At 45.7% G+C, this 10903-nt stretch overlaps 1 pseudogene; it reads right to left on the bottom strand.

Moving 5' to 3' along the window:
• Positions 1-1158: 1158 nt before the first annotated feature.
• Positions 1159-9224, bottom strand: LOC148534451 (alpha-1,4-N-acetylglucosaminyltransferase pseudogene; annotated as a pseudogene).
• Positions 9225-10903: the final 1679 nt, after the last annotated feature.

The following is a 10903-nucleotide window of genomic DNA, read 5'->3' as shown; positions in this document are numbered from 1 at the left end:
AGCAGGGAACACTTGCTAGGAACTATAGTCCCATGTTAAAGACGATAGAAAAAAAATACTATCTTTAACACCATGAACTCAGCACCTACCGCCAACAGGGGTGCCAAACATAGCTCTGGGCTATTGGCCTGGGCCTGCGGTGTCCCTGGGAGGGGGACCCCTTTATTTGGGGAAGTTCCTCATGTCTTGAGGAATCCCTGGCCTAAGCTGACTAGTAGGGGGTGCTGAATGCTTTGCCAGGGGACCCAGTGAATTGTGTCCTCCAGCTGTGGCATTACATCCCTGTTAGAAAGAGCCCAGTGTTGCTTGTGTAAAATACGGGTGACCCCTAAGTCTTTTTCACCCCCTATTTTCACAGCTCAGGAACCTGGTGCTGGTTGTGTAAAATAAGGGGGACCCCTACATAATCTTCCCCCTGTAATTTCACAACCAGGACTGGCTCAAAAAGCACCGTGCTGGTTATGCTTAGGATAGGGAGATCCCATGCCATTTAAAAAATATATATTTTGTGCAGGCTTGTGTGTCTGATGCAACCAGCAGTCACTACCATAGTAACAGTCCGCTGGTTGGCTGAGATGGCTGAGATGGGCCCATTGAAGTCTATGGGGACATGTAGATTTGCTGAGAGATTAGCCATTCTCAGCCAACCAGCGGCCTGTTACCATGGTAGCGGCCGCTGGTTGGATCTGACAGTCTGCACTCCGGGTCCATAAAATGGGAGAGCCGACACCGCGAGAATGGTGCTTTGCCCCAATTTTGTTTCCGGAGCTGGGGAGAAGATTGAAGCTGGGACCCGGATGTACTTGGAACAGGTAAGTTTGGGTGGGTTCAGTTTCCAGGAAACTGAACCCACTCATCTCTACTGTGTAGGTAGGAAAATATAGATAAAAGAATGTACGTAAGAGAATAATGCTTAGTGTAAGATTATATATGTATATTTGTACAATTATGCCTGCATCAATCAAAATACAGTGAGAGACATGGTAAAGTCTTTAGTTACTTGCATGATTTTCACTATATGGTTACTGTTACTGTTGCCAAATCAGATTAATGTACAGTAAGTGACCATAAAGTAATCACTGTGACCAAGATCCATATTTTCCTGTGCTTGGGATATGTCCAAAAGGCTAACACGTGTCTAACATAAATTGGTAGCTGCTAAATGTGGTCTCTTTGAAGAGGATTTGTGTCATTCCTTATAACTGCAGCATATGTAGAAGAACAGTACTGTAGGTAGAGATGCTCCACCAATATGTTACTGCCAGGAACCATTGTTTTTTTATGATTAGAATTCATGTAATTCCACAGGTGCAAACCGTAAGAGTTATTGAAGGTTGGCAATGTTTTCCACACATGGTAATACTTTTCCCAAGCTGTGTAAAATATAGGATAAAGCGGCTGAAGATGAAAGTAAGTGATGTTTCCACATATGCGATCGTTTTTGTCCATAAACTTAGTTGTGTTACACAGCTGTTTGACAGCACGGGTAAAGAGAATCGGCCCTTGTTGTCCATACACTTTGCTTTTATAGTACCAAACAAAATCTTCCAAACATTTCCTGGGGAAATAATGATGGGAAGAGAATCCAATGGTAGCATTGCTGGAGGACCCAGAATGCTCTGCAGCCAGAAAGATCTGATGTGGGATGGTCCGCACTGAGGGTCTGATTCAGAGCCGCTCGTAAGCGGCCGCTCGTTCGTTCGGAGCGATGTTCGCACATCTGCGCATGCGTATGGGTTTTAGTACGCATGCGCGAACCAGTCAGTGCGGTCAGAAATCGTGTGCTCGCAATATAGCGAATGCCTGCTAATTTTAGTGACAGGATGAGGCGTTTGTGGGTGGTAACAGGGGAAGGTGCTTGAAAACGGGGAGTGGAGATCCGAATGCAGGCGTGCCAAATGGTCAAAACGGGGGTTTTAAGGGTGTGCATAATTAACAAAGCAGCGTCATCGACCACATCACTTGGTTGTTTTTTAGCCTGAACTGCTCGCATGATTGCGGTAGGAAAATGCTACCACAAGAATAGCGGGCAGTTCAGACGCCTTTCGATGTACTCGATTAATGTAATAAATAGCGGAGATGACGTATGATGCGAGCGGCCAGGGGGCGTTTTTTTCAAAATAGAAACCGCATGTTTTGTTCGCTCATTCAGACATAGAGGCGTCAATAGACCGCAAAGAGCGAGCACTTCATTTAAATATCCGGCCCCTTTTTCAGAACGTCCGTACGCAAATAGCGTTCGTCTCTGAATCAGGCCCTGAGATGATGTCAGTGTACTTATAAAGTAGGGATGTGCACCGGACCATTTTTGCCGGATTTGATTCTAATTCGTCGTCTGGCTTTGGATTTGAATATGAATTTGCTAAACTGCGGTGACTGGCTTTGGATTTGGATTTGGATTTTTTTTTTTAAATTGACAAAAAAAAGCTAATATCACATAAATTGGTCATTTTTTTCTTCTTAGAGTATCATTAACCTCAATATTTCAACATTATTGGCCAAAGGTTGCAATGAGCTGACTGGTTGCTAAGCGACAAAGCAGCAGCGCAGCGGCACAGACACCACAATTTAAAGCACATCTACAGTATGAAACATTGCCACACAGCAGTGGCAGAAATGAAAAGTAGTGCACTCACCCAGTGGGGTACGGCCAGCAGAATCACAGTACTTGTTTACAAAGTGGGCTACGGCCCAAGGAGTCACAGTGCACAATCTTATTCACATTACAGAGCACATAGTGCCCCTGAGTAGTGTCTCTTATTTATGTTATGACACACAGTAGTGCCCCTTTTACACAATGCCCACAGTAGTGCCCCTTTTACACAATGCCCACAGTAGTGACCCTTTACACAATGCCCACAGTAGTGACCCTTATACACAAAGCCCACAGTAGTAATGCCCCTTATACAATGCCCACAGTAGTAGTGCCACGTATACAATGCCCCCAGCAGTGGTGTCCCTTACACAATGGCCCCAGTAGTGGTGCCCCCTATGCAGTCCCTTTAGTAGTAAGGCCCACTATGCAGTGCCCCCAGTAGTAGAATGCCCCCAGTAGTATGCCCTCCAGTAGCAGTGCCCCCATTAGCATGCCACCAGTAGAATGCCCCCCAGTAGTATGCCCCCCAGTAGCAGTGCCCCCATTAGCAGGCCCCCAGTAGTAGTGCCCCCATTAGCAGGCCCCCAGTAGTAGTGCCCCCATTAGCATGCCCTAACTAGTATGCCCACCAGTAGTATGCCCCCCAGTAGCAGTGCCCCCAGTAGTAGTGCCCCAATTAACATGCCCCCAGTAGTAGTGCCCCCATTAACATGCCCCCAGTAGTGGTATGCCCCCCCCCTTAGCAGGACCCCAGTAGTAGTGCCCCATTAACATGTCCCCAGTAGTAGTGCACCCATTAACATGCCCCCAGTAGTGGTATGCCCCGTCTTAGCAGGCCCCAAGTAGTAGTAGTGCCCCCCCTTAGCAGGCCCCCAGTTTTAGTAGTGCCCCCCCTTAGCAGGCCCCCAGTAGTAGTTTGCCCCCCATTAGCAGTCCCCCAGTAGTAGTATGCCACCCAGTAATGCCCCCTTACACACACACATAAAAGACAAAAAACTTACCTGAATCCCCACTCCCGCCGCCGTCCGCTCTGCTCTGCTCTGCTGTACAACGCGCAGAGGGAGCCGGAAGACAGAGCTCATGAGTGAGCTCCAACCGGCTCCCTCCATGCAGCAGCCAATAATAGTCTGTGTGACTCTCATTGGCTGCTATTACAAACACACAGCTGCCGCTCGGCCTTGAATGGGGATCCGAGTCAGGCAGGGAACACCCGAACAGCGTTTGGATGGACTCCGATCCCCAATGTTCGGAGCAGTTCGGATTCCAGAGAATCCGAACCGCTCATCTCCAATATAAAGGCCACCAAAATTCCATATCAGCGCCAACCTACAGCCATTAGAAGCAACATGGACTCAATGGATTTCTTCTTTTAGATTGACCTGCAGGTAGAATAAAAACAAAGAAAAGTGTCAGTATTCAAATACTGTAAAAGGTCCACAGTGTCTAGATAGACACCAGGGGCCAAATGTAATAGGTAGTCTGTTTTGGTAAATTGCAAGTTTGGGGCTAAACTCGCAATTTTTCACAACTCTCCAATGTAATAGAGTGTCTGTTCACTAAAACTCGCATTTTTCAGAGTTACTAAAACTCTCCATTCTCAAACTTGCATCCAGATGTTTTCACATTGAAAACAATCAACTCGCCCAATGTAATAGAGTGTCTGTTTCAGACTCGCAAAAAAAAGATTACCAAAAGTCCCCAAATAATAGACCTGCTTCAGGCTAGCGAGTACATCCTGAGCAGGTCAGATTAACACAGAAACATGCACATATCCATGAGATATGTACATGTTTCTGTGTGTACTTATGTAAAATGTACATGTCGACCTTATTACATGTCTACCTACCTTCAGTGTGTTGACCATTTGTCCCTGTTGACCTTTTGTCCCAGTCAACCTATTGACTGTCTAACATCTGGGGCCAAATGTAATAGGTTGTCAGTTTTAGTAACAGTACAAACTCGCACTTTCTCGCACTTTTAAAAAGGTGCGAGTTTGTACTGAAACTCACAAATTCAATAGCCTGCAAACTTTTCAGCTCGAGGCTACTGCATTTGCGAGTGCAGGTAAGTTTAGGACTATGTAAACTGACACCTTTTAATGTGAGTAGCGTTAAAAGGTGCGAGTTTTAGAGAAGCCATCACAGATCAGTGAGATCCGTGATGGCTTCTGTGTGTGTTAAAAAAAAAAAAACGTGCACCCCCTCCCCAAAAGCATAACCAGCCCCGGCTTTATAAAGCCCGTTCTGGTTCTAAAAATACAGGGGCCAAAATGCGTAGGCGGCCCCTGTATATTAAGAACCAGCACAGGGCTTTGTTGAGCTGGTCCTGGTTCTGGAAAATCAGGGGACAAAACGAAAATTCCAGAACCAGCACCGAACTCTTTCTAGCGGGGGGATAATGCCACAGCCAGGGAAAACCTTTCACCGGTTTCCCCAGCCAAAGCATTATCCCTGACCACTAGTCAGTCCAGGCCGGGGATCCCTGGGGAGTTGGGTACCCCCCCAATAAAGGGGTACCCCTCTCCAGGGCACCCCATGCCTAGACTGATAGCCCGGGGCTATCCCCGGGACCCTAGGGCGGTGGGTGCCGGGTTGATAGTGTAAAGTGTAAAAATAAGTTTTCCATATTGTCTTTAGTTGTAGAACCACAAGTACCAGCAAGTCTTCCCTGCATGCTGGTATTTGGAGAACCACAAATACCAGCATGCGGGGCATTACGGGCCCGCTGGCACTTGTAGTTCCACAACTAAAGAAATACATCAATAAACAAACATACCCCATGAAAGTAAAATTTTAATAAAACATACATGCACACTCACACTCACACTCACACATACTCACCTAGTATCCGAAGTAATCCATAGGGGTGTACCTGAAAAAAAAATCCATACTCACCTCTCCTATGCGTAGATCACATCCTCTTCTCCAAGTAGGCAATCCAGGGTTTAAAATAAAAAAATGTAAAAAAACCAGATCCATGCCAGACACAGCAAAGGTATGTGTGTACACATACCTTTGCTCCGCGTAAATGACCGGGGCACACGTGTGCCCCATCAGTGAAGGGGCCGCCAGCCAATCAGGGAGCATCTCCGTCGGAGCAGCTCCCTGATTGGCTGAATGCGGCCAGCCTGTGTCACCCATAGACGTCTATGGTGAGAAATCCCCATAGCCGTCTATGGTGGGAGCCGCTACATCGTAACCGCAAGATTAATTGAGGTTAATCTTGTGGTTACATCAATGATACAATGTCGCGACACAAAATTGGTCGACACATGATTTTTTAAATTATTTTTAGCCCTAATCTTCACCCTAACCCTCCCATTGGTGCGTAACCCTAACCCTCCCTCCTGGTGCCTAACCCTAACCATCGGGGTAAGTGCATAACCCTAAGCATCAGGGTAAGTGCTTAACCCTAACCCTACAGTAAGTGACTAACCCTATAAATAAAACAAAAAATGTGTCCACCATTATTGTGTCGACCATTTGTACCTGTCAACCTTCTTACATGTCTACCCTTAGTGTGTCTGCCTTTTGACTGTCTAACATTTGGTGTCTATCTAGACATTGTCGACCTTTTTTACTGTCTATCTATAGGCCGGAACACTACAGAAAAATGGAGATCAGATGTTCCCCTGTTATTTATATAAATGGATTTTAAATATAATTCTGTTAAATAATTCTATACATATTTTCAAATTTACAGGCTTTTAATTTCTAATGTCAATTGTTTAAGGATACTTCTCCTTCCCTTCCAGTTTATTGGAGATGTGGGTAAAAATAAAGACCGATATATGTAAACCCATAGCAAAACACATATGTCTATATGCATGTTTACTTTTTTGTGTGTTTTGATGTGCATTAAAAAATACATTTTATAAACCAGTCTAAGGGGCCTATTCATCATCACTTAATTTTCACAAAAGCAGGTAAAAATGCAAATTTTCACCTGCAATTGTGAAAATTAAGTTATCGGGTCATTCATCAAGAAGATAAAGCAGGAGATATCACAGATATGTAACATCAAATGGCTCAGTATCTACAAGAAATATCCAAATGACATGATAATCTGCAAACCTCCTTGTCTACCTCTAATGTAACTATAGTTACCTCTACTACTCCGCCTGATAATACCAGTTACAGGGCATCCCCTCGACTACACCTTCCTATGCCAAGTAAATTTGATGGCAACCCCAAGCTCTGCCGCGGATTCCTGAATCAGTGCGATATACATTTCACCCTACAGCCTGACAACCTTCCCACTCCTAGAACCAAAGTGGCCTACCTGGTGTCTCTATTGTCTGGTCCCGCCTCGGCTTTGGCTTCCCCACTCTGGGAGCATTCAGATTCTCTACTAGACAACTATACAGACTTTGCAACATCATTCAGGAGGATTTTTGATGAACCTGGGCGAACTGTATCAGCCTCATCTAGCATTATGTCACTGAAACAAGGAACCCGTCCCATCAGCCAATATGTAGTACAGTTCCAGATTTTGGCATCAGAGCTCAAGTGGAATGAGGAAGCCCTCACCTCAGCTTTCTGGCATGGGCTTTCCGACCGTCTGAAGGATGTCTTGGTCACCTGCGACCTTCCTACTAATCAAAATGATCTGATATCTCTCTGTAACGAGGTCGATCTCCGCTTTAGAGAACATCAGGCCAAGAAACAAAGAAATGACCATACTAAGTCCATCACTCTTCCTTCCTCTACCTGTCCTTCTCCTGCTCCTACAGATCAAGAGCCAATGCAGGTGAATCAATCCCATCTCTCCTGAGAAGAATGCCAGAGAAGAATATCAAAAAACCTCTGCCTATACTGTGGAGAAACGGGTCACCTGGTGGCCTCCTGAACCCGCAAGTCGGGAAACTCCCGTTCCTAACTGACCCTGGGGACATCAAATGAGGAGTAATCTGTCCGTCCCCAACTTCCAAAGACTTTGTCCTGATCTTGGCCATAGATGTCAAGCCTAAACCTGCCTTTGTCAATGCTCTACTAGATTCTGGAGCAGCCGGAAACTTTATGACCTCTAGTCTCGTTGATAAATTACGAATTCCCTGTTCTACCCTGGATCATTCAATCTCTCTGACTGCTGTAGATGGACGTCCTCTGGCTAACAGAGTTGTCACCAAGAAGATTCAACCAGTGCTAGTCTGCATTGGAGCACTCCATTTTGAGTATCTAAAATTTCTCATGATTCCTGAGGCTTCACAAGAAGTCGTTCTAGGGTTACCCTGGTTGTGTTTGCACAATCCCAGGATAGACTGGTGCTCTATGCAAATTCTTTCATGGGGAGTTTAGTGTCAGAGATCTTGTCTTCCCAAGATACGACCTATGAGGAAAATATTAGTACCTCCAGCTATTCCCAAAGAGTATTTTTCTGAACAACAAGCTAATATCTTACCTCCTCACATGGAATGGGATTGCCCCATCGAATTGCAACCGGATAAGATGCCTCCTCGATGTTGCACCTATCCTCTATCCTTGCTGGATACCAAAGCAATGTCCGAGTACATCCGGGAGAATTAGAGAAAGGGTTCATTCAGCCCTCTACATCTCCTGCTGGTGCTGGATTCTTTTTTGTCGGGAAGAAGGATGGTGGGTTAAGACCATGCATAGATTATCGAGGCCTTCATGGCATAACAGTCAAGAATCGATACCCTCTTCCATTGATTACAGAGCTATTCGACAGAGTCAAGGGATCCATTGTTTTTTCTAAATTAGACCTACGAGGGGCCTATAACCTTATTTGTATCCGTGCGGGAGATGAGTGGAAAACCGCTTTTAATACCAGAGATGGACACTTTAAATAACTTGTGATGCCCTTCGGCTTATGCAATGCCCCTGCTGTCTTTCAAGGCTTCATCAACGAGATTTTCCAGGATTTGTTGTATGTCTCCGTAGTTGTTTATCTGGACAATATACTGATTTTTTCCTCCTCTCTAGAGGAGCACCATAGACATGTGAAGGAAGTGCTGTCTCATTTAAGAAAAAAACATCTCTATTGTAAACTAGAGAAATGTGTCTTCAGGGTGCCATTCCTTGGTTATGTCATCTCCGGTTCCAGTCTGGAAATGGACCCCAAAAAGGTTCAGGCAATTCTAGATTGGTCCCGACCCCAGACATTGAAAGCCATCCAGATACTGCTCGGATTCACCAATTACTATAGACGCTTTATTAAAGGATTTTCGTCCCTGTTGGCTCCCATCACAGCATTGACTCGTAAAGGTGCTAATCCTACTCTATGGACTCTTGAAGCTGAGACAGCCTTCCAGCTTTTGAAACAAGCTTTTATCACTGCTCCAGTGTTAAGACAACCAGACGTGAATAGACCTTTTCTGTTGGAGGTAGATGCATCTTTGGAGGCAGTGGGAGCAGTTCTATCTCAACAGTATGAGGATAACCGAGTTCACCCTTGTGGCTTCTTCTCCAAGAAGTTTTCTCCTGCTGAAAAAAATTACGCTATTGGTGAACAAGGACTTTTGGCAGTTAAGCTGGCACTTGGAGAGTGACGATACCTGTTGAAAGGCGCTAAATTCCCTTTTACTGTCTTCACCGACCATAGCAACTGCCTCTTCCTCAAATTTATCCAGTGTGTAAGTCCACGTCTGGCCCGATGGGCTCGATTCCATTTTACTCTGACCTTTCACTCTGGAGCCCTCAATCAGAAAGCAGATGCTCTGTCTAGATCATTTCCCTGAGACAACAATACTGAAACCTCACGCAGTACCCCCGTGCTGGAATCAAGGGTGTTTGCTACTACACAGCTACAGCCTCCTACTGGGAAAACCTTTGTGGCCCCGGAGTTAAGGAAGCAGCTGCTCACATGGGATCACTCATCACGCTTCACAGGTCATTCTGGTACTTGGAAGACCCTGGAATTTTTTAAAAGGTCCTACTGGTGGCCCTCGATGAAGACTGATGTATTGAAGTTTTTCTCTTCATGTACCCCATGTGCCCAGCACATATTCTCCCATCAAGCCCCAGCAGGTGAGTTGTTGCCTCTACCCATTACAACATGTCCATGGATGCACCTCTCCATGGACTTTGTAACGGACTTACCAAGTTCAGAGGGCTACACCACCATCTGGGTCATGGTGCATAGATTTTTGAAGATGGTCCATTACGTCCCTCTAAGAAAACTACCCACAGCTTCTGATTTGGCTCATTTGTTTGTCCAGCATATATTCCGCCTGCATGGACTCCCTGCGAATATAGTCTCAGATCATGGCATTCAATTTGTGGCAAAGTTTTGGAAAGCCTTATGTTCCATTCTGCAAGTAAAACTCAATTTTTCCACAGTCTACAACCCACAAAGTAATGGATCCACAGAAAGAGTCAACCAGGACCTTGAGACTTTTCTAAGAATATTCATGTCATCATCCCAAGACAATTGGTCCGAGTTACTGCCCTGGGCCGAATTTGCACACAATGCCTCATATCATTCCTCTTCGAATCAAACTCCATTCCAGGTGGTTTATGGTCTTCACCTTCGAGTACCTGAATTCCTGAGCCTGATGGCTTTTGATGTTCCAGCCATAGAGGATACTGTGCAGAGATTTGCATCCATATGGGTTCGAGTGTGCACTGATTTGGAGAAGACATCCTCTCACTACAAACTACTAGCAGACAGGAGGTGAAGGAAGGTACCTTGCTTGAAAGTTGGAGACCAAGTTTGATTGTCCACCCAGAACCTACGCCTCATTGTCCCTTCCATGAAGTTTGCCCCACGTTACATCGGACCCTTCTCAATCACAGAAATCATCAAACCTGTGGCTTATCGCCTTCAGCTTCCCTCTTACTTAAGAATTCCAAACTCCTTTCACATTTCCTTATTTAAGCCATTAATCCTAAACAAGTTCCTCAAAGTTCTCCCTGTTCCCCCTCGTATCCAGACTGCTAGAGGTGTGGAGTTCGAGGTCTCCCAGGTTCTGGATTCTCATGTCCGCAGGGGTCAATTACATTACCTTCTGGATTGGAAGGGTTATTGCCCGTAAAAACTCTGTTGGACTGATGCCCAGGATATCCATGCTCCAGTACTCGTCAGGTAATTCCATGCTGTCCATCCTGAAATACCTGGTGACTGTCCTGAGGCCACCCATAAGGAGGGGGTACTGTCACATCCAGGGTTTCTTGGCATGCCGGCCAGCAGGTATTACCTGTGAGGATGCTATGGCGAGGGGCGTCTGGCGGTGGCGATGCTATCTGGCGGGGTGCATTGGCTGCGCGTAGTGCTGTGCAGGCATACTGTCACTCTGGTCTGGTTAGGCCTGGTGGTGCTTCCATTCCGCTCTGGCATGGGCGCTGCCAT

Source organism: Taudactylus pleione, unplaced genomic scaffold, assembly GCF_031769625.1.
Source record: "Taudactylus pleione unplaced genomic scaffold, aTauple2 ptg000066l, whole genome shotgun sequence".
Classification (NCBI taxonomy): domain Eukaryota; kingdom Metazoa; phylum Chordata; class Amphibia; order Anura; family Myobatrachidae; genus Taudactylus; species Taudactylus pleione.
The sequence above is the reverse complement of the archived record's forward strand: the minus strand, read 5'-3'. Positions and strand labels throughout refer to the sequence as shown.